The 24,139-nt window shown below is 39.5% G+C and overlaps 1 protein-coding gene across 3 annotated transcripts in view; it reads left to right on the forward strand.

Annotated features, from left to right (window-relative positions):
• The window catches only part of sema3b (sema domain, immunoglobulin domain (Ig), short basic domain, secreted, (semaphorin) 3B), a 70,638-nt gene that overhangs the window by 2,328 nt on the left and 44,171 nt on the right, over positions 1-24,139 (forward strand). For all 3 annotated transcript variants that reach the window (XM_073867790.1, XM_073867791.1, XM_073867789.1), the window contains exon 2: positions 3,288-3,347. The gene's annotated coding sequence lies outside the window, so the exon portion shown is untranslated. The remainder of the gene's footprint in view (positions 1-3,287; positions 3,348-24,139) is intronic.

Below are 24,139 nucleotides of genomic sequence, written 5' to 3' on the forward strand. Positions count from 1 at the left end.
CTGCTTTATTTTGCTCATTTTGTGTGCGCTCCACCTCTCTCGGTCCCTCCATCCCTTTTCATCCTTTTATTTCGTTCTGCCTTTCTTCTCATCCCCAGGCCCTTTATCCTTTCTGTTTTCCACCAGGTGACACACTACAAACAATACAGCTAAAGAGGAAAAAAGACAGATGACTTTTGACTGCCTCCTCCTCCTCTCTAAATCTTTCTCGGTCTCTGTTAAAGAGCAGACATTCAGTGCGTTGCACAGCAAGTTGTTGGGTGTTGCTGCTGTGTGCGTAAGTGAGGTTGGAGATTACCGTATGTGTGTGTTTGTGTTGGTTTTCTGAAAGGATTCAGTTGAAACAGGTGCACCTGTGGTCCTTTACTGAATTATTGAAAGAATGACTGAAAGAGAGGAATGTGTAAGAACAGAGGAAAGAATGTTTAGGTGAATTCGGGAGTGTTGTGTGCATTTGTTTTCAAGTAAAAACATTTAAAGATCCTTAAAATGGGATATATTTACTTAATACGGTTTTTATTGAAAAAAGACAAAAGTATTTCATAATAAACAAACAAGGAATTTTCCCAGTGTATGTGTTGAGTGTCTTTATCCTGATCACCGTGTGAATCCTTTCTTTATCTTCTTTCTCACGGTTGCCACATTCTGCCAATTCGATATGGGTTTTTTCTTCCTTTCGTATGCTCATCTCTCCCTCTCTCTTCCTCTTAGAGTGTCAGGCTATGTATTTTTGGCAGTAAACAAAGATATACTTGATTTTGTCTGTGGTTACAACGCCTGCTGTGCCAGTGTCCTGATTGGCACCAGTTGTGGGTTTTATGTTTATACTGGTTTGGTTGTTGTGTAATGGATAATGTACACTCATCCGGTTAGTATAGCAAAGTAAAACCCTTTTAATCAAGTCCTTGACACGAAGTTGATGGGCTTGCGTCATCCTGGAGATATTTATACCGCGATATTAACCTGGGGGACTGTACAGTACATTAGCATGTTTATTGTTGGTTATACACTCACCTAAAGGATTATTAGGAACACCTGTTCAATTTCTTATTAATGCAATTATCTAACCAACCAACCAATCACATGGCAGTTGCTTCAATTCATTTAGGGGTGTGGTCCTGGTCAAGACAATCTCCTGAACTACAAACTGAATGTCAGAATGGGAAAGAAAGGTGATTTAAGCAATTTTGAGCGTGGCATGGTTGTTGGTGCCAGACGGGCCGGTCTGAGTATTTTACAATCTGCTCAGTTACTGGGATTTTCACGCACAACCATTTCTAGGGTTTACAAAGAATGGTGTGAAAAGGGGAAAAACATCCAGTATGGGGCAGTCCTGTGGACGAAAATGCCTTGTTGATGCTAGAGGTCAGAGGAGAATGTGCCGACTGATTCAAGCTGATAGAAGAGCAACTTTGACTGAAATAACCACTTGTTACAACCGAGGTATGCAGCAAAGCATTTGTGAAGCCACAACACGAACAACTTTGAGGCGGATGGGCTACAACAGCAGAAGACCCCACAAATAGGAAAAAAAGGCTACAATTTGCACAAGCTCACCAAAATTGGACAGTTGAAGATGAGTCTCGATTTCTGTTGAGACATTCAGATGGTGGAGTCAGAATTTGACGTAAACAGAATAAAAACATTGATCCATCATGCCTTGTTACCACTGTGCAGGCTGGTGGTGGTGGTGTAATGGTGTGGGGGATGTTTTCTTGGCACACTTTAGGCCCCTTAGTGCCAATTGGGCATCGTTTAAATGCCACGGCTTACCTGAGCATTGTTTCTAACCAGTTCTAAAGGCGAAAGGCCCCAGTATTAGTCTGGTGTTTAGGTGAGTGTATATTATCAAGGCTATATTTTAAGTTCTGAACATTATTTAGGATAATTTTATGAAGATCACAAAGAAATTCACAATTATTTTTTACTATGTAAATAGGCTGAAGAAACTAGTTTGAGAATACTAGGACATTATAGAAGATGGTTGGCAATAGTCCAACACAGATTAGACCAGGGTTTGCTGCAATGTTTGACCTTGAAATTTCGTGACTGACCAATCGGACTCAAGCCTTTTAGAAAGCAGCGTAATAAATATTTTGACCTTTCAGATATTGACCCCACTCTGGTTTATGAGGCTAAGTTTATAACACTACAGTTTTATAAGCTATATATAAAGATAAGTAGTATAATTTACTTTTACACATTATCCACATTTGCAGACACGTGCAAACTATATAACTATTGCAGTATGTGCGTGTTTATATGAATTCGGTTGCATATGGAGATGTTAATGTGTAAGTGTGTGTGGTGCGGTGGTGTCTGGGGTATGCGGCTTTCCTCGCCCACCCCAATGTGACCTCACCGTTCACCTGCCAACCTGGCCAATCGCCATAGTGACTTACAGCCCATAATAAAGTGAGAGATGATTGAATAGCAGGTGTTAGGGTGGGTGGGATTTTGGTATGTCACTGACAAGCGCTCCAGGCGCTGCGTGTGTGATTTAGTTGTTTTGAATACCGACAGATACAGGAAGGAATGTTTGACAGATTGATAAAAGATAATGAAATGATTCAAGGTGATGTAAAGATTGACAATTTCCCTTAAGAGCTTATGTGTGTGAGTGAGTTATAAATGTTATGACCATATTGTTTCAGTTTAAGATTATTCAACAGGCCATAAACTTTGTCATTTAAAACTGCCTTAGAATACACAAACACACACCCACATTTTGTGTCACATACAGTTTGTCATACTTGGTATTTTTGTGGGTGTGTGTGGATGCAGTTTGTCGGTGTGTCTATATTGCATGTGTAGAGTAGAGGCACATTTGGTAATTTGCTATGCACCATCTGTCTTTGCGTCTATTTTGGCTTATGGGATGAATAGAGGTCTGCATACTGAAATCAAAGTGAAAGATATGATTTACTAAAGTACATATGGTGTGGCATTACTTGTGAGATCTGTCTGAATGTAGCTCTGTTTAGTAGATCCCGGTCTGAGTCATGCTGTAAAATCCAAAAGTACAAAACTGAGACTGATCCTACTTCATCCAAGCCACTCTTTCATTCCTCAAGTATTGAATTTAGCCCAGAGGGCCCATTTTCTGGCCATTATCCCATCAGATTGGTTCTAATAGCCCACTGGCCGGTACCTCTTAAAGTTACGCTACTCTTTAGTAACAACCAGAATATGCGTATGCATGTATTTTAAAAACATAAAAATGCTTTTTAACTACAGTACTTTTTACTGATTTCTCTCTCTGTTTCTCTTTTTCTCTCTCTAAACAGTTATTATCTGATTTACAGCATTACCGAGAGGATCAACTTTCACTGCCACAGAGAAAGACGGTATGTTCAGTTCCTTGATGAAAATCTTGTATGTACATGATAAGTTATTAAGGTAGACTTGTTAAAATATGTACTGTATTCAAAGGTGTGCGTATGCCTAAAGGTGACCTACATTGATCATTTACAATACTTAACAAGACAGTGTTTGCACAGAGAGAGTAACAATTGTGGCTGCAGTTTAAGGTCAGGGCTGAGTAAAATTTTTTATGTTGGGCTGCAGGCATTTTCTGAGTTTGGCCCATTAGTTATATTTAAAGTGACATTTTGTGGTTTTTCAAACTTCATAATATATTTTCAAGACCCTTGTGATGGTACATCGACTTAAAATAGGTTAAATGACATGTCTACCATAGCCTGTATCGCTTTTTCTCGTACATTTAAACTTGGGGTTTCGGGTAGTATCCCGAGCACAAAACAAAAAATTACAAAAATCTGCTTTACGGCATACGTCACTTCCTCCACTTCCTCAAATTCGGACGTGAGAGCGCAACTATTTATTTTCCTGATGTTTTTGTCATGGCCGAAGCAGCAACTAAGAAAAAGAAACCCAAGGTTTTGTCGGAGGAGACCAGAAAGAGAAAAGGGGAGAGTGACAGAATAAAAAGAAGGACGAGGATCAATTATATTGGGCCAGCGTTCGCTCGCTGGCGTGAACTAACGGAGGGGTTTCTGACCGATGCTGACTTGGCCCTCTTGCTTTCGTACTAGTAAGTAATGTTATATTGCTTGCATATATAAATCCTGTCTGGCCCCGAACACAATTTTTTTTACGTGAATTTTACTGGAGGCTACTTGGAGAGTTTAGAGAGAGACTTATATCACGTGACATTGTGGTGCCGTGGTGGCTTCATGGACCTAGGACACGGGCGATCCGGGTTTGATTCCCCTTTAAGGCAATTTTTTTTTATATAAACTTTAACCAAGCAACCATCGTTAGAACTGGCTTGAAAATGTGAGCTTTTGGCATTTGAAATAAAATAAAACCCATGAAATTGTATTCATATGACATGCTGCAAGGCACACTTTGTGACCTAAAGAGTTGTCTTCTTTTCCTTTGCGACAGTGCTGTGGTGCTTGTCTAGCATGTCTAGCACCCCCTAGTGGCCAAAAAGTTCCATGGTGTGCCTTTAAAGGATTAGTCAATCATCCTAAAAGAAAAATCCAGACAATTTACTCACCACCATGCCACCCAAAATGTTGATGTCTTTCTTTGTTCAGTCGAGAAGAAATTATGTTTTTTGAGGAAAACATTGCAGGATTTTTCTAATTTTAATGGACTTTAATAGAGCCCAACATTTAATACTTAACTCAACACTTAACAGTTTTTTTCAACTGAGTTTCAAAGGACTATAAACAATCCCAAACGAGCCACAAGGGTCCCATCCAGCAAAACGATTGTCATTTTTGACAATAAAAATACCCTTTTAAAGCACAACTTCTCGTCATATAGATCCGGTCGTGATGCGCCAGCTGACCCCACGCAATACATCATGACGTCAAGAGGTCACAGAGGACGAACGCGAAACCCGCCCCAGTGTTTACAAGCGTCTTGAAAAAGGACCGTTCCTACATTGTTGTATGTCAACTGATACTAATTAATGTCTTTGTGTCAGTTTATTGTTTCCAATGGTCCGCGAATGTGCGTTTTATATATGTAACACGTGACCTCCCTACGTCACTACGCACTTACGTTAGGTCGCGCTGGACCGGACCTAGACGAAAAGCTGTGGTGCAAAAGTACACATTTTCCACTTTTCTTGTCAAAAATGACAATCGCCTCGCCAGACAAGACCCTTATGCATCATTTGGGATTGTTTATAGTCCTTTGAAACTCCGTTGAAAAAAACTGTTAAGTGTTGAGTTAAGTATTAAATGTTGGGCTCTATTAAAGTCCATTAAAATTAGAAAAATCAATGTTTTCCTCAAAAAACATAATTTCTTCTCAACTGAACAAAGAAAGACATCAACATTTTGGATGACATGGTGGTGAATAAATTATCTGGATTTTTCTTTTAAGAAAATGGACTAATCCTTTAAGACAAGATGAGCTAAATCCTTACAATTGATACCCATTATCTGTGATCATTATGAATGTTGCTTATCACTAAAATACGTATTCTTGCGTCCGATCTTTTATCAGATAACTCGAGCTGCACAGATTCATGAATCTGACCTCTGATTAAATCAGACACCGTCAACAGCACAGGTTCAGTAATGAGGGAATTAAACAAATATTAAAATGTAAACTGCGAGAGCACATTTAACAGCATTTTCTTCTCTAAAACTCCCTCTGTGTGCTTTCCCACCTCTTTCTCAATCTCTCCATCCATTCATCTGTCTGCTCATCCATCAGTCACCTAGCTTCCAGTTGTCCCGAGGGTACGTGCAAAGACCTGTCCCAAAAAGGCCAGGGTTATGCAAACACACACACACACACACACACACACTGCATCCTTTGACATTAGTCATTATCACACCGACATATGTAATTGTACGATATTGTATTTTGGTATACAAGGAAGATGATTATAAGCATTCATTAAAATAGTGTTTACAGTTTTTTAAAACACAAATGGCTCTAAGTGTGTCTTTTTGTGTAAGATGTGCTGTCATACACACACAGTGTGCAGGTCATAGCGTGTTTCTTAGTTCTTTAGTTGTTTATTAGGGTGTGTCCAACCCCCGAGCTGACAAAAAACAACAATAATAGCTTTGAACGGTAGCTTTGCCATGGAAACTTAAATTTGCAGAGCTTTTAACTAAGTAATAATGGTATGTTAGCAGATCACTTGGAATGATTTTGGTGCTTTGCATTTTTATCCTTGCATTGCAGTCCCTATGGACATTTGTGGTGCTGAGGTTGGTTATTGTTAAGTTAAATGTAGGTCTAGATTGTCTAAATGATTGTCTTTTAAGAGTGTCTAATCTGCAATGTACTCTCTCACACACAAACACACACACACACACACACACACACACACACACACACACACACACACACACACACACACATACACACACACACACACACACAAATATGCTCTCATAGAGGTATTGTAGATCCTCTGGGCCTCAAAAAGAGACTGCATTCCTGAAAGTGCCACGCTCACACATTACACACACACACACATGCGCGCACACACTGATTTCCATGTACCTGGTAATTATCACGTTGTGGGGACCAAATGTCCCCACACACATGCGCATCCCATATACAATTGCATTTGTGATGCCAGTTTTGTCTGGAACTGAATGAAAATTAAGATTTTGACTGACCCACTTATACTCATCTGCTTTTCTCTCTCTTGCTCTCTACCTGTCTCTTTAATAAAGCCAGAGCGTTTAAATTCCCTTCTTCATTTACCTTGACATTAGCTTCCTCATAATTCATTCACCCTTGGCATGTACGGTACCATGTGAACACATATTTGTGCGTGTGGCAGGTTGTGTTTGGTCTTGTCCCATACTCAAGAAGTCTGTTTGCACTCACTGGGCTGCAGAATACCCAAGCCTGTTATTTAAAGTTACAAGTATTTGTGTTTATTTGTATGAGAAAACGTGAAGGTGGTCTTGGCCGGGGTCACACCTGCTACGTGAACACCTGTGTGCTCTTAACAGGTTCACTACAGGTTATGATCCAGATCTGGTGCATATTTGCAAACAGTAGCCGTTTACCAATGTCAAGGAAGGATCCTCGGAAGCTAGAATTTCGAGGATGCTACGTCATCGACGTCCGTCGAAGGACTGTTCCAATGTCGAGGATCCTCGAAATTTCAGCCAAGGACTGAGTCCTTCGTTCGACAAATATCCCATATACAGGAAAGGATGCAAATTTGTATCCTTCGCGCTCTTCACGCGCTGAAATCACCCACAATCCTCTGCGCGCAGCACCGAAAGCACACCTTTCAATCACGTAATGACGTAATGACGTGCACTAGCTAGCCCGTTCCATTTAACGTGTTCTCCGAATGCTTAAAAGGAGCCTCGCCTCGCCTCTGAAGGAAGTGACTTGTAAGGACTAGTCCTGCCAAGGAAGTATCCTTGACATTGAGAAACGGCTAGTGCTTCCAATATTTAAAGGGACACTCCACTTTTAAAAAAAATATGCTTATTTTCCAGCTCCCCTAGAGTTAAACATTTGATTTTTATCATTTTGGAATCCACTCAGCTGATCTCCAGGTCTGGCGGTACCACTTTTAGCATAGCTTAGCATAATTCATTGAATCTGATTAGACCATTAGCATCGCGCTCAAAAATGACCAAAGAGTTTTTTTCCTATTTAAAACTTGACTCTTCTGTAGTTACATTGTGTACTTAGAACGACGGAAAATTAAAAGTTGCGATTTTCTAGGCCGATATGGCTAGGAACTATACTCTCATTCTGGCGTAATAATCAAAGACTTTGCTGCCCTTCCATGGGTGCAGCAGGTGCAATAATGTTACGCAGCACCCGGAAATAGTCCCCTTGGTAACTTTCAATAACTTAAAAAAATATTGAAACATGCAATGTTAATGGTCTAATCAGAATAAATGAATTATGCTAAGCTATGCTAAAACTGGTTCCGGCAGACCCAGAGAGATTGGCTGAATGGATTCCAAAATGGTAAAACTCAATTGTTTAACTCTAGGGTAGCTGGAAAATAAGCCTATTTTTCAAAAAAAGTGTAGTGTCCCTTTAATCTTTGTGTGCATGTGTTGATGTTTTTTCCTTAGATGTCACAGAGAGGCCAAATGCAAATTCCGCAGATAGTGAACAATAACAGACGAAGAGGAGCTTGTAAAATTGACCTTGATCTATTAACTAGACCAGAATTTTCCAGGAACAATCTGAAAAGTAGATCAGATGGATGATAAAGGACATAACTTTTACATTGGAAAAAGGTCCTAAGTAATATCTAGGGACCACACTTTAAAAAATAAAGGTTCCTAAACGGTACTTGATATCCACAGAAACATTGCATAAAAGGTTCTTCATAGTGGAAAATGGTACTTAAGACTTTATCATGAAAGAAATAGTTCCTTTACTAAAAGGCTTTTTCTACCTGTACTTAAAGGAATAGTCTACTCATTTTCAATATTAAAATATGTTATTACCTTAACTAAGAATTGTTGATACATCCCTCTATCATCTGTGTGCGTGCACGTAAGCGCTGGAGCACGCTGCGACGCTTCGATAGCATTTAGCTTAGCCCCATTCATTCAATGGTACCATTTAGAGATAAAGTTAGAAGTGACCAAACACATCAACGTTTTTCCTATTTAAGACGAGTAGTTATTCGAGCAAGTTTGGTGGTACAAAATAAAACGTAGAGCTTTTCTAAGCGGATTTAAAAGAGGAACTATATTTTATGGCGTAATAGCACTTTTGGGAGTACTTTTGGGAGTACTTCGACTCGCCTGAAAAGTCCGCTCCCCTTCTCACTCTCATAATGGGAGAGGGAGGGTGTTACTGCGCCTAGTCGAAGTACTCCCAAAAGTGCCATTACGCCATAAAATATAGTTCCTCTTTTAAATCCGCTTAGAAAAGCTCTACGTTTTATTTTGTACCACCAAACTTGCTCGTATAACTACTCCTCTTAAATAGGAAAAACGTTGATGTGTTTGGTCACTTCTAACTTTATCTCTAAATGGTACCATTAAATGAATGGGGCTAAGCTAAATGCTATCGAAGTGTCACAGCGTGCTCCAACGCTTACGTGCACGCACACAGATGATAGAGGGATGTATCAACTAGAGCCCGACCGATATGCATTTTTTGGGGCCGATGCCGATACAGATATTAGGGAGTAAAAAAAGACCGATAACGATATATCGGCCGATATTCTTTATGTGCATATTATAGTACAGTACACATATACTACAGTATATTATACTACTACAGTACTGTACATAGAATACACTATATACATTAACAGAATATACTATGTATAAATACTTTTTTGTAATGATCACATCACTCACAAATGTGGTGAACAAACACTTAAAATGACGTGATAAAGATAAATAATATAGGCAGGTGTGTTTTACAAGTTAACAATAAACTTTATTATCCAAAATGATTCTGATATAAGTGCACAAAACAGTAAACTTGACTTATTATAAATAACTTTAAAACACAAACAAAACAAAATACATATAACTTAAATCATTGTCAGTTTTGATGAGAATAATGTTATATTGGGCTTATTTTAAAAAATAGAAACTTATAAAGTCATTGTTTATTAGCTTTACAGTAAGTTATACTTCACAAATTAAATAGAAACTTACCGTTCAGACGACAATGCTTGACTTACTGACAATATAATGATGTAGGCTTATGTTTAATGTACTGCACAACGTTTTTATAACACAAACCCACAGTGTTCTGTCGGGACTTTAAACTTTTATAAAACTAAAGCGTCTACACCCTCGCTAAATAAAAGAGGCGGAGAGCAAAGTTGCGCGAGCTTATTTAATCAATTGCATGTTCAGTAACAACACAAGCAGCTGTACTCACACAGACTGCGCGTCAGTTTAAGCGCGTCCTTTCTCCGCCTCGCGTCATTTCTTCCGCTTGCGTTTTAAACAACTCGCAAGTGGACAAAAGCGACGGATTAAAAACACCAAATGTAAACAGGAATGTGTCTCTCTCGCACACTCATAATCCAATCGACCAAAGTGCATCTTAATACCAGGTGTATAATGTTGTGAAGAAACCGCGTGACTGCCGCCACCTGAACTGACTGAAGTGAAGGGGGTGGGGGATTGGCTGGTGTCACTCCAGTGAGTGACCTGGGTCGCCATTAGCAACCAATAGGGCGCGCTCTGCTGGCCAAACAAGTACTTACATCTTTCAAAAGCATTTAATGTTTTTTGAAAGGGACGTTCATATCGGCTTCATATCTGCGGCTTATACGCCGATACAGATATATCTGCGACATGCTCATATCGGCCGATAAAATCGGCAAAACGATAAATCGGTCGGGCTCTAGTATCAACAATTCTTAGTTAAGGTAATAACATATTTTAATATTGAAAATGAGTAGACTATTCCTTTAAGAGGCTAACAACTTAGGGGTTGTGTTTTTTTCTGCCCCTCCTCCACTGTGATTGGATGGCTGAGTGAAAAGTGACATTGACGAGTGTTAAGTGAACGTTTCACCCAGTTAAACATTTTTTAACTCTGGGCGCTCAGCACTGAACGCAGAGAAAATGACAAGCACCGGTGTGGATAAAACCTGCCAGCTGCTGGCGTTTTGGAAAAGCGTGTCGCTTCCATTGGAAATAATTGGAAACAATCGCCGACATACACTTGAAAGTAGTGCTGACTGTAAGGTCGGCTCACATTGCCCACGCGTGTTCGCTGCATCTGGGTTCAAAAGTTGCCCTGGCATACCAAACGAACAGCAGCCAGGTAGCACGTCCATTCTGCACCTGCATGATATGAGATAACTTCCCATACCAGCAGGTTGCAGTAGTTGGTGTTCATTACTCCAAATGTGTAACTAGAAGAGCTAGTGATTGCAGTGATACAAATCATAAACAATCAATAATAGCAACTTCCAAATTAATGATATAACTGTAATGTCTTATTAGCCATATATTTTAATGAAAGATGCATAAAATTAGATTAGAGTTCTGTGCGGTTCCTCGGAACAGCCAATCAGAATGATCAGACTACTAAATGAGTGCCACTGCCAATTCCACGTGATTAATTGGCTAGAGTCGGATGACTCACAAAACCTGCCTGAAAACCAACAATTAGCTTGGTGTGTACCTTGCTTTATACAGAAACATCTAGAAAACATCCTAGAAACTACCTGACGATGTGAAAACAACCACACTGGGCATTGTGGTGGCAAACTAAAATACATTTTCTTTAAATTGATGTAAAATCCTGTTTCAAACATGGCTGTCTAACAAATAATACAACTGTGCAGAAATATTCTTGAAGATAATCTCTGCAGACCAGCCGGTGAAAACGGCAACATTTGTCCAACAAAAGCTTAAACAAGCAGACATTTAATACAGCAAGCGCTCTAATACCCAATACTGGCTGAAACAAGCAGATTATCATATTATAAGATATAAACCCGCTTTTATTGGATCAGCTGATGTTAACGCCACCTCTTTCCTTTAGTCACTTGGGTAATGTAACCTTTTAGGCTTGTTTAGAATAGCGACTGATATTACTTACAGTTCATTCACTCACTCTCTCTCTCTCTCTCTCTCTCTCTCTCTCTCCCTCCATCTTTTTCTCCCACAGTCTTCTTTTCCTCCTCTTTGTCACACTATCATGGTGTGATTTCTACCATCAGTTTATCTCCTTGCATTTCTCCCTTCCTCTTCAGTCCATTCTCACTCTCCCATAAGGGGGGAGGTGGGTGTTAAACAAAAGCGCTACTTATTAGTGCTCAAATATGCAAAAACTCAGATTGGTTTCAGTACAGTACCTTGTTTGAAGGATATTGGGCACTGTACTGAAATCTGGGCTACTTTGGATTTAATGCATGTTACTGTACAAACTGCAGTTGTGTTGGTGCAGGTTTATCCATCACTTCATAAATAAATGATTTTTTTATTTGGCGTCACTGGTTGACCAAAGAAGTTTTGCTATTGAAACCTTGTTGGAAAACCAGCAATGCCATTTTTTTTCATTTTTTAGCTTATGTAATACAACTGCATTTTATTTTGTTGCTTGCACATTTTTTCATCTACATATGTGGAAATTTTAATAAATTTTTAATGTTTGATTTTTCTTTACTTTGATATGATAATCTTTTCAAATAGTACATGTTTAACATAAATAAAACATGTGTCTTTCTGGAGCAAAAACAGTTGACATCTTCTGCATTTGGCCACTGTGTGTGCATTTAACAGCGATGTGGAGGCAGGCCCAAACAACATGGCACCCTGAGGCTTTTTTCTTTCCATGTCCTCTTTCCCTCTGTCCTCCATCTCTTCTTATTTACTGATATTCTTGAGTCATAGATCAGGAATGAAAAGGCAAAAAAGTGACAGAACATGGAGTTGTAGGGTGAAATAGGAAAGAATGAATGAATCAAATGTTTGAGAATGTGTTTACGGTGTAAGAATACCACTTAATTACAGGTTACGAGTTGTTTGTCTCTAAAGTTCTCAGCTGTATGTGGAAATGTTTATCCAAGAGGTTTTAGCCAAAGTGTCCTTTGCCAATCTGATGACAATTACTCAACACTAAATGACATTGTTCTTTTGAGAAATATGAGATATGAACCATCTCAGGGTGAGATGATGTAAACACCTCTTTCACTGCTTGTCCTTCAGAACAAGCCCAAACCTGTCCAGGTAAACCAAAAGAGAGGCCAATGTTTATGGTGATATATGACCTATACCTATTCTTGCAAATGTTTCCGAAAGTTTTTTGTATCCACTTAGTATTGGCCGCCCAAAACACTGGAGATGCCACCTAAAAACTAGTCGAAACACTTTTCTTCCAATCAATGCTCTAGCAACCACCTGGAACACCTTAGCAATGTCCTAGTAACGCTTTAAAAACTACCTAGCCACATTTTAGCAACCATCTGGAACACTTGAGCAATGTCCTAAGCTGTGTCCCAAATATCATATTATGCACTATGCGCCTTAACTATGCACTTTTCAACGTCTAGGGTATTCATTTTAGAAGAAAAGTATCGTCCCAAATGAAAGACTTAACAGTTTTTTACTGACCAGAAATATAATTTTCCCATACTAGGGCAAATGATATCAAATGTTCTATTGATATCAATAGTACAATTGAAGTCATTTAAAATCAATTTGTGCACTTTTTTTTATGTCAGTGTTATCTGTTTACAAAACATCAGGCACTGTTAGACTGAAGTGTAATCGTCTCTGCAGGTAAACGTTCTTTTCATGGCATGTGATAGCCCTGCCTGTCTTCCACCATGTAAGCAAAACTGCTACCATTGAGTGTGTCCAGCTTTGTACACATCAAATTATCGATTGAATGAGTAAACCATCCGGGTATTTGGACTTTTCTGTATGAATGCATTACTCACACTATTTATACTAGAAAATGGCATAGAATAGTGTACAAGTGTGCAATTTTTGGATGCACCTCTAGTAACTCTTTAGCAACTGTCTAGCCACATCCTAGCAAACAACTGGAACACCTTAGCAATGTCCTAACGCTATAACACCTTCCTAGCTACATCCCAGCAACTACCTGGAACACCTTAGCAATGTCCTAGTAACTTCTAAGAAACTTCCTAGCCACATCCTAGCAACCACCTGGAACACTTTAGCAATGTCCTAATGCTTTAGTAACTTCTTAGCCACATCCTAGCAACTACCTGAAACACCTTAGCAATGTACTAGTAACGCTTTAGCAACTTCCTAGCAACTACCTGGAAAACCTTAGCAATGTCCTAGTAATGCGTTAGCAACTTCCTAGCCACATCCTAGCAACCACCTGGAACACCTTTGCAATGTCCTAACGCTTTAGGAACAACATAGCCACATTCTAGTAACCACCTAAAATATCTTAGCATTGTTTTAGTAATGATTTAGCAACTTCCTAGCCACATCCTAGCAACCACCTCGAACACCTTAGCAATGTCCTAGTAGTAGAGTGACTATACGTGCCACTTGGCACATATGGTCCTGGCCAGGACGTGTCCCAGAAAAATGGCACATAGGGTCACCCTACCTAGTAGCGCTTTAGCAACTGCCTAGCCATTCTAGCAACTACCTGGAACACCTTAGCAATGTCCTAGTAACTGCTTAGCAACTTCCTAGCCACATTCTAGTAACCACCTAGAACACTTTAGCAATGTCCTAGTAACGCTTTAGCAACTTTCTTAGCAACCACCTGAAATACCTTAGCAATGTCCTAGTAATGCGTTAGCAACTTCCTAGACACATCCTAGCAACCACCTGGAACACCTTAGCAATGTCCTAGTAGTAGAGTGACCCTATGTGCCATTTTTCTGGGACGCGTCCTGGCCAGGATTTCGGGTGCATCTTACAGAGGTCTATGTGTTCGACAAATACAACTTCCAAAGAAGCACCAAAATCCTGGCCAGAACGCATCCCGGAAAAATGGCACGTAGGGTCACCCTACCTAGTAGCTCTTTTGCAACTGCCTAACCACATTTTAACAACCACCTGGGACACCTTAGCAGCGTCCTAGTAATGCTGTAGCAACTTCCCAGCCACATCCTAGCAACCACCTGAAAATAGCTTAGGAATGTCCTAGTAAATCTTTAGAAATTGCCTAGCAACAACCTAGCAACTACCTAAAACTACTTAGCAACTGCCTAGGCACATCCTAGCAACCACCTGGAACACCTTAGCAATGTCCTAGTAATGCTTTAGCAACTTCTTAGCCACATCCTAGCAACCACCTGGAACACCGTTCTAGTAACTTCTTAGCAACTGCCTAGCCACATCCTAGAAACCACTGGGAACACCTTAGCAATGACTTAGTAATGCGTTAGCAACTTCCTAGCCACATCCTAGCAAACACCTGGAACACCTTAGCAATGTCCTAACGCTTTAGCAACTTCCTTGCCACATCCTAGCAACCACCTGGAACTCATTAACGATGTCCTAGTAACTTTTTAGCAACTGCCTAGCCACATTCTAGCAACCACCTAGAACACCTTAGCGAAATGTCCTAGTAACGCTTTAGCAACTGTCTAGCCACATCCTAGCAACCACCTGGAACACCTTAGCAATGTTCTAGTAACTTCTTAGCAACTGCCTAGCCACATCCTAGCAACCACCGGGAACACCTTAGCAATGTCCTAGTAACGCTTCAGCAACTGCCTAGCCACATCCTAGCTACCACCTGGAACACCTTAGCAATGTCCTAACGCTTTAGCAACTTCTTAGCCACATCCTAGCAACTATCTGGGACACCTTAGCAATGTTCTAGTAACTTCTTAGCAACTGCATAGCCACATCCTAGCAACCACCTAGAACACCTTAGCGCAATGTAGTAACTTCTTAGCAGCTGCCTAGCCACATCCTAGCAACCACCAAGAACACCTTAGCAATGTCCTAATGTTTTAGCAACTTCTTAGCCACATCCTAGCAACCACCTGGAACACCGTTCTAGTAACTTCTTAGCAACTGCCTAGCCACATCCTAGAAACCACTGGGAACACCTTAGCAATGTCTTAGTAATGCGTTAGCAACTTCCTAGCCACATCCTAGCAAACACCTGGAACACCTTAGCAATGTCCTAACGCTTTAGCAACTTCCTTGCCACATCCTAGCAACCACCTGGAACTCATTAACGATGTCCTAGTAACTTTTTAGCAACTGCCTAGCCACATTCTAGCAACCACCTAGAACACCTTAGCGCAATGTCCTAGTAACGCTTTAGCAACTGTCTAGCCACATCCTAGCAACCACCTGGAACACCTTAGCAATGTTCTAGTAACTTCTTAGCAACTGCCTAGCCACATCCTAGCAACCACCGGGAACACCTTAGCAATGTCCTAGTAACGCTTCAGCAACTGCCTAGCCACATCCTAGCTACCACCTGGAACACCTTAGCAATGTCCTAACGCTTTAGCAACTTCTTAGCCACATCCTAGCAACTATCTGGGACACCTTAGCAATGTTCTAGTAACTTCTTAGCAACTGCATAGCCACATCCTAGCAACCACCTAGAACACCTTAGCGCAATGTAGTAACTTCTTAGCAGCTGCCTAGCCACATCCTAGCAGCCACCAAGAACACCTTAGCAATGTCCTAATGTTTTAGCAACTTCTTAGCCACATCCTAGCAACCATCTGGAACACCTTAGCAATGTCCTAGTAACTTTTTAGCAACTACAAAGCCACATCCTAGCAACAACCAAGAACACCTTAGCAATGTCCTAGTAACTTCTTAGCAACTGCCTACCCACATCCTAGCAACCACCAAGAACACCTTAGCAATGTCCTAACGCTTTTGCAACTTCTTAGCCACATCATAGCAACGACCAAGAACACCTTAGCAATGTCCTAACGCTTTAGCAACTTCTTAGCCACATCCTAGCAACTATTCTGGAACACCTTAGCAATGTCCTAGTAACGCTTTAGCAACTTCCTAGCCACATCATATCAACTATCTGGAACACCTTAGCAATGTCCTAGTAACTTCTTAGCAACTGCATAGCCACATACTAGCAACCACCTAGAACACCTTAGCAATGTCCTAGTAACTTCTTAGCAACTGCCTAGCCACATCCTAGCAACCACCTAAAAAACCTTAGCAATGTCCTACAGTAGTAACGTCCTAGCATCTGTACAACCTATTTTATACCACAATATACCTCTACCTATTAATTCTCTCCCACTTTCACTCTCTATATAGCTCTTTCCCTCCTTCCACAGGGAGTTAGGCCAGGTTACCTTCAAACCAATCTCATGCACACTGTGCACTGTAGTGCTTCATGTTATGAACTCACAATTAATCACAAACCACACTTTAATATCCTTCCTGTTGAGCAACACACACAGGGTAAGGCACACCCACACATACTTTACCCTTACCATTCCCAAAAATACACACGCACAAATACTCAGTGTTTCACAGATTTAACATGGGCCATTAACTCAGTTCAGGGCCATGTAACTTGAAGGATATTTTCCCTCTCCTTTTTTTTGTGTTGCTGACAGGTGTGTTGTGGTGGTGAGGTCTGCATGGTTTTGGAAATGTGAGGTGTCTCTCTTAATTTGGCACATTGTGTGTTCTCTGCGGTTCAGCGCTCAGCCACAGAGTAATGTATGAGGAGAATGAGCGCTAGCAACAGAGAGTGACGCTGATAAAATGATAGGATGTGTTTGTGTGTCCATTATAAACAGGTGGTATCAGATGGAAAGAAAGTAATTTTTTTTGTAATTATTGATTCGTCAGATCAAAAAGTATGGTCCTTGTTGATTGTCACAATTGTAGTTTGTAGCAAACTTTGGCAAATCTAGTGATTTCCAGTTTGGGGGGGGTTGCAGTTCGAAGCCTAGATTCAGCCTAGGACCAGAACCGTGTAGAGTTAATTGTGAATCAAATGAATCTGAAACAGAGTCGGTGCGGTTCAAAGGCAGGTTAAACGGACGATCCATCATTCTGAACTCGCCCAGACTCTCTCAACACTTCTTTTCTTCCTCTTCTTTTCTTTTAGTGGTTCTTTCCCTCCACTGACTCAGTCTGTCCCTTTGTGTTTAATTCTAGAGACACAACACGAGTATGTGTGGCCAAGGACAGTTCACATGGAGCTCTTTGTTTTTGTCTGTGTGGCCACTTGGTCCTTGCACACCTCATTATCCACAACCACTGTTGGTTACCACAGAAAATGTGTGTCAGTGTGTAAGTGCTGTTCCATTGCTTGATCTTCTAAACTGAGCACTTCTGAAGTAGAAAGCGAGAGAGGGAGAATAAAAGAAAGCGAGACCGAGGCTATTCAACAGCTCTGTACCGTTTTCCTAAAGTTGAATCATTGTTATGCACACAAGCATACTTTAGATATTTGGTAGGGAGAGATATATAGAGTGTGTGAATTTAGGTTACTTCGAGCAATACCAATTGTTTAACTGTGACATTTAAATTGTGTATCATGATGTTTTAGTTTTTATTTGTATATGTGTCCTGAATCATATGTGGTTTGTTGCTTTAGCCTGTCAAAAGGAACAAAACTGTTAAAACTCTGTCATGATTTATTCAATTTCATATTGGTTCAAACTAATGACTGACTTTTTTCCATGCTCTAATGCTTGGGTGGTTTCACCCCATGGCTGGATAAAATATGGACAAACCCAACCATCAGGTTTAAATTACATTTGGCAGATGCTTTTATCTAAAGCCCCTAATATTTTTTGCTGGGTTGTTTCAACCCACAATGATGTGTTGTTTCAACCCTTAATTAAGTGTAATATGGATATTTTAACCCAACAGTTAGGTTTGTCCATATGTTTCTTAACCATGAGTTGAAACAGAGTGCTTCACTGAAGTTTCATGAGTAATCCATTTTACTATTTCCTCTCTTTTTAAGTGATGTGGTGCTTTGAGTAATTGACTGAAAAAGTTTTTCACTCACAATTCCAGCATTTTTAGAAAGTTTTAAGTTAATCTTCTAGACATTGTCCATATTTGACCCAACCATGAGTCCTATTTATTGTAAATGTCCTTTTTCTTTTCATTCTTCAACATTTTTCTTTTATGTACCACAGAAGCAAGAAAGCCTAATGGGTAAGGATGACATAAGGTATTATGTCAGACAATTTGTATTTTTAGGATTAACTAAAATTACGTTTATTAGCACGGGCGCCACTAGCAATTTTGGGTCCTTTGGAAGAATATAAGGTTGGGCCCTCTACCACACTCATGTTACTACTAATAAAAATTATCTTAACTCTTTCCCCACCAGCATTTAAAAAAAAAAGTTGCCAGCCAGCACCAGCATTTTTCATGATTTTCTCAAAAATATAATGCCTTCCAGAAATTTTCTTCTTAAAATATATAAACATACAATATATTATTTCTCTTTTTATCACCTCTCAAATATGGGAAGGTTTCTTCAAAAACACCCAATTTTGAGCAAAAAGCTGAGATAATTACATTTTTGTAAAGGACTTTTAATAGAGATCAGATGCAGAGCGATCTATAAAACATACACAGAGTCCTTTCTCTTTCACTTGACGCGTTAAAGGCTCGTTATAGTTGTGTGTAGGTTCCGCATTGGTTTTCATTTATACTTTTGCGTCGTCGGCCGCGTCGACGTGCAAACACACGCGCAGACTGCTGGTAGGCAGTATCCACGCGTGTAACCACAGAAGCAGCGCGACCGTCAAAGGAGAAGAAGCTTGGCAAGTTAACCCACAAACGAAGAAGAAACAGCAACTTGTTGTGTATGATTTGAGAAGACCAGCAATGATGGAAGTAAAAAAACAGCGACTTTTGTTGCAGTTTAAGTTAAATCACTCCTCAACTTGGCCATTCTTTGTTTTCACCGTGGCAAACGGAAATACCTATGATGCAGTTTTTTTACCTGACGGGAGGGGTTCTGGTGGACCAATCACAGCGCTTGCGGTCCGCGTAGACCTGACGCGCCTGTTAAGATTTTTGCGAGGTGCACGTCAGGCTACGCAGAGATACGCACAGGCTACGGATAGCCTACGCCGTACGCACGACTATAAATCGGGCTTTACTTCCAGATTATAGCTGTAATGCGGAAAGCCGGAAATTCTCGTTCTCATTGGCCGGGAAACGTTTTCTCTTAAGTGACGAGATAACTCGTCAATGAAGGGGAAAGAGTTAAAGGGGCACCAATAATGTGGGCCCTTGTCCTATACCTGCCCCGTTCCTGTTTATTAGCGTTTTTATTTTCAGTGTGAATTACACACTGTACTTTAAAAATGAATTAAATGATATCGTATAAGCATATGGTAATGTTACAGTGTGGAACACCTCCCTTATGTCATTACTGATGCTGTAATTCAATCTAACACATCTCATATTTAATCTGTTAATATTCAGTTTATACAGTACTCACCTGCAGCCTGAATCTGTCACCACTCATTCCATTACTCAGAGTTCACCGCTGCCCCACATGCATGTTCAATATTAAATGCTCAGTCATTTTAGTTTCTTTACCCACACAGCAGCTCCTACTAATGGAACAGCCAGACAGACATCTGTTTTACAAATAAAAAACAGAGAGAAATAAAGGAAGAGAGAGCGAGAGAATAGACAAATAAAATGAGTGCGTTGTCATTGGGCAAACAGTTTAGAAAAGAAACGTGCTGCAATGTTTAACAGAGATTGAAAGCCAGAGAAGGTTTTATATCAGCAAAAGAGGTGGATGAAAGACAAGAAAACTTTGTTACCTTACCTACCATCTGGTTTGTGCGAGTGCGTTTACTTTACTGTACTTTGGGTACAAATCTGTCCCCAGAAGAGAACTAAATCTGACAAATCTCCCCTTGGGCACATTTGGTTATGTCATTGATTGGAAAAACAATTCATACCTAAAAATGTTTTATTCTTCAAAAAAGTCTTAACGTTTTCTTTTTGGGAAAGAGGTAGGGGAAGTCTATACATTTGTAATAATAATTATCTTTATATAAAAAGCATTAAGGTGTTTATTCTAGTGGTGTGTCAGCTATGCAAGAGCATCTGATATCTGTCTTTTTTTTTTATATATATATGGTAAATATCAACGTGTGCGCAAATCTTACGGTTGTGTGCTGATGTTTCATTTTCATAAATGGTATGGCCCAGCACATCAAAGGTTTTGGACATAGATCAGAGAGAGGAAATTTTTTCAGAGTTGATAAAAAATGAGATGAATAATGAAAGAAGTCAGTCAGTGTAGTTTTTAGCAGCTCCAACTAAACTAAAGTAAAAGTTTTTGTTACCTTTGAACCAAACTCTGAAAGAAGTTCAAGAAACAGAAGAAACACACGTCGAGCCATTAAAAAAGAACAGGATGGATAAATCTGCAGATGGTAGGATGAAAGGAAGAAAAAACTCTTTGAAAGAGAGAACAGACTTTGCTGAAATGAAACTATTCAGACGTCTGAATTGACAGTGTTTATTCATCGCATTGTTGTAACAAATATGGCATGTGATCTGATGAGTATGAACAATTAGCTTTTCAGCAGATTACAGTGAATGTCTCATAATTTCACAATGATGTAAAGGTCATTCACGCATTTGGCAGATGACTATCCAAACGGATTTACAGTCCAATCAAGCTATACATTGTTTTATCATTGGGTATCAAACCTATGAGGTTAGCATTGTGAATACAATGCTTTACCAATTGAGCTACAGAAACAAATAAAGTGCTATTCTACATCTATACAAATATCCCAATACAGTGTTACATATCCCAATACAGTATTACATTTTCCATTTCTAATCTTCTTAAATTCCAAATGTTCTTGTTAGTATAAACAAAGAACAAACACCCAATGTGCACCCCATTGAAGTTTGAAATACATATTCAAAATGTGATATGAGGACCAAATGTGAGATTATTTTATTTTAAATAAAATCTTATAAGATAAAGGACCAAAAATACTCTTGCACGGGTGTATACAAATGTTCGGTCTGAACAAATAGACATGGTCTTTGCTGCTGTATGTCCCACCCAGTCTTGTGGTTTCCTTAATAAATCAATTCAGGAAAGTAAACATGTGTTAATGAAGTGATTTAACAAGGTCTTTTATATCTAAATATAAAAAGTTCATAAATAAAAAGTTAAAAGTTTTAAGTTCAGTGAGTATTTGGGGGCATCTGTTGACGATTTTTCCTTAAATATCATTATAAGCACTAACAGAGTTTAGTGCAATTACCAAGACCCTCACACGTGGCTACAGCATGTGTGAGTCAGTGTGTGTCAGGGAAAGCCCAAAGTCTTTAAAAGTGTCTGAATTATAGTGTATGAGGGAGCAGAGGGAAGTCCCGGTCTTTGTACAAACTTCTGTAAAACAGCAAATTTGTGTGTGTGTGTCTTTATAACAGTAATAAAGATTAAGTAGAAATCAGAGACAGACATTTGCCCAGTTGTTGCATGCACATGAAATATGTGACGAAAATTCTCTTTCCATTTTATCCACATCTCTGTCCTCATGTAACATTTTGCATCCTCCTATTTTCACTTCATTCTGACATTTGATTTTTGCCAGCATTTTTGGTGTTTTGCATGATTTCCGTTTAAAGGCACGACACACATCTGTGACAAAACATCTTCTGTGGCTTATTACAGACCTTAGTAAACCTTACAAAACACAATACTGGTGTGCATTTTGCAACATATGCTCCAACCCATACGATTGATTTGGTTGTTTGTCCATTTCACCAAATACGACCAAAAGATGCGTTTACTAAATTAGCGCCTCTACCGGCAGCAGGTGAAACTTAATTTATTAGGGTATAAAATTATATTTTGGGGGGGTCATTTTGCTATGATGACATGTACTGGGATAAGATTTTCAATTTAAACCTCCAGGATTAATTGTATTTTATTACACATTGCACTATTCGGGCATTTTGGGCGAATAACATACCCATTTATTTATATGATATAAACACAGCATACAAAACATTCACAACTAGGGCTGTGACGAAACATCGCGTTCCCCATTAAAAAGACCTGCCTGAAATCGATTCTGAATCACAAGGCTCCGATTCTGTGTTTCATGCAGAGCTTGTGCGTGTACTACGGTTCTGTGATCAGTACGAAGTCTTTATCAATCTAAAATCACTATGAGTTTGAGTCGTTTATAATGTGAATTTAAAAAAGCAACACTCGAGTCGTCAAACACATCATTCAAAATATTTTAATTATCATGAAAATACCTGAAACAATCTGAAGAACAGCAATGTAAATATCCCTTTAGACATTTCCTGGAATAGTGTTTGTAATGCTACTTCTTCTGTGGCACAAATGGCGTTTCTACACGAGAGCGCCCTCTGGCTTGTGGCGGCATTTCACCGTAATTCATTCAAATTCAATCATTGAGAAAACGCACATTTGCACGATTAATCGTCACAGCCCTATTCACAACTTTTTAATAATGAACTTAAAATATTCCAAGTGTACCGAGGTCAAACGATCAATTTATTTGTGAAGCGCTATTGGCTCTTGTGAGACTATGTCATGCTGGTTTATGTTTGAATGAGATCTGACTTTGCTTTTTGATCACAGAGTTCTTCATATAAAGTAATCGTATGGCTTCAGTTCGCAAGGTTTGCAATGCGAATGGTTTGTAATACTTTTATACTGTTTTATGCAATAAATACCTGTGACTGTACTTTTACTTGTGTGCTGTGCTTTATATGGTTGTGAAGTGGTTGGGTTTAGGGTAAGGGTGAGGACGGGTATAGATGCTCCAAAATATCTTTAAAACCATAAATGAAACGTTTCTACATTTACAAATTCATCAAATTAAAGGTGCTCTAAGCGAATTCACGCATTTTAGGCCATAACATTTTTTTGTTTCATACAGTAAACATCTCCTCACTATCTGTTAGCTGCCTGTCCTCTGAACACACTTTAAAAAAACGCGGTCTCTGTAGACAGCCCAGGCTTCGCAAACTGCAACAAAAACAAAGTGGTCAAACCTACCACTACGAAACATGACAAAGTGTTCCAGCCAATAAACAACAAGAAGGATTTGGGAGTGGGGGTTGGGCGCGTTCATGACTCATTCAGAAAGCATGGAAGGGAGGGCGAGGGGAGGAGTCAGCTACGTTCCGTTTTGTTTGAACGTCAGCAAGACATCACACAGACTCGCTTAGAGCACCTTTAAATGTGTCTAATCTGATGTATAAGGCAAAAACCTTAAAACGTAACAACAGGTTCTATTTATAAGCTACTGCTGCTAGAGGACACTAATCACTTAATATGTCACTTTACTTCGTAATAAGGTGCTTGCACGAACGACATATGAGGTCAGAGGTTGTTATTTTTTGGAGGACAGTCTTGCATTTTGAGGCATAACAATGGCACTGACAATGACAAAACACTCAGTGCAAGGTGTTTTAGCTCAAACATGCATTTTAGTCTGGGACTAGGAAAAGCCCTGTTCAGGAAACCTCACCTTTATGTTGTAAAACACTTAATGGTTCTGGTTGGTATAACTAAGAAATGGATTTGACCAATCCTTTTGAAAATACATAAATTCTGAAAACTGGAACTATTAGTCGAAATGAATTTTCAGTGACCACGTCACACTGACAAAACAGATGATTTTAATGAGAAACACTGGATTTAACACATAAGCATTTTCCCTGCCATTCAATTGGGTTCTGGAGTCAATGTTTTGTTATAGTTA

The sequence above is a fragment of the Misgurnus anguillicaudatus genome, chromosome 5, assembly GCF_027580225.2.
Source record: "Misgurnus anguillicaudatus chromosome 5, ASM2758022v2, whole genome shotgun sequence".
NCBI classification, from domain to species: domain Eukaryota; kingdom Metazoa; phylum Chordata; class Actinopteri; order Cypriniformes; family Cobitidae; genus Misgurnus; species Misgurnus anguillicaudatus.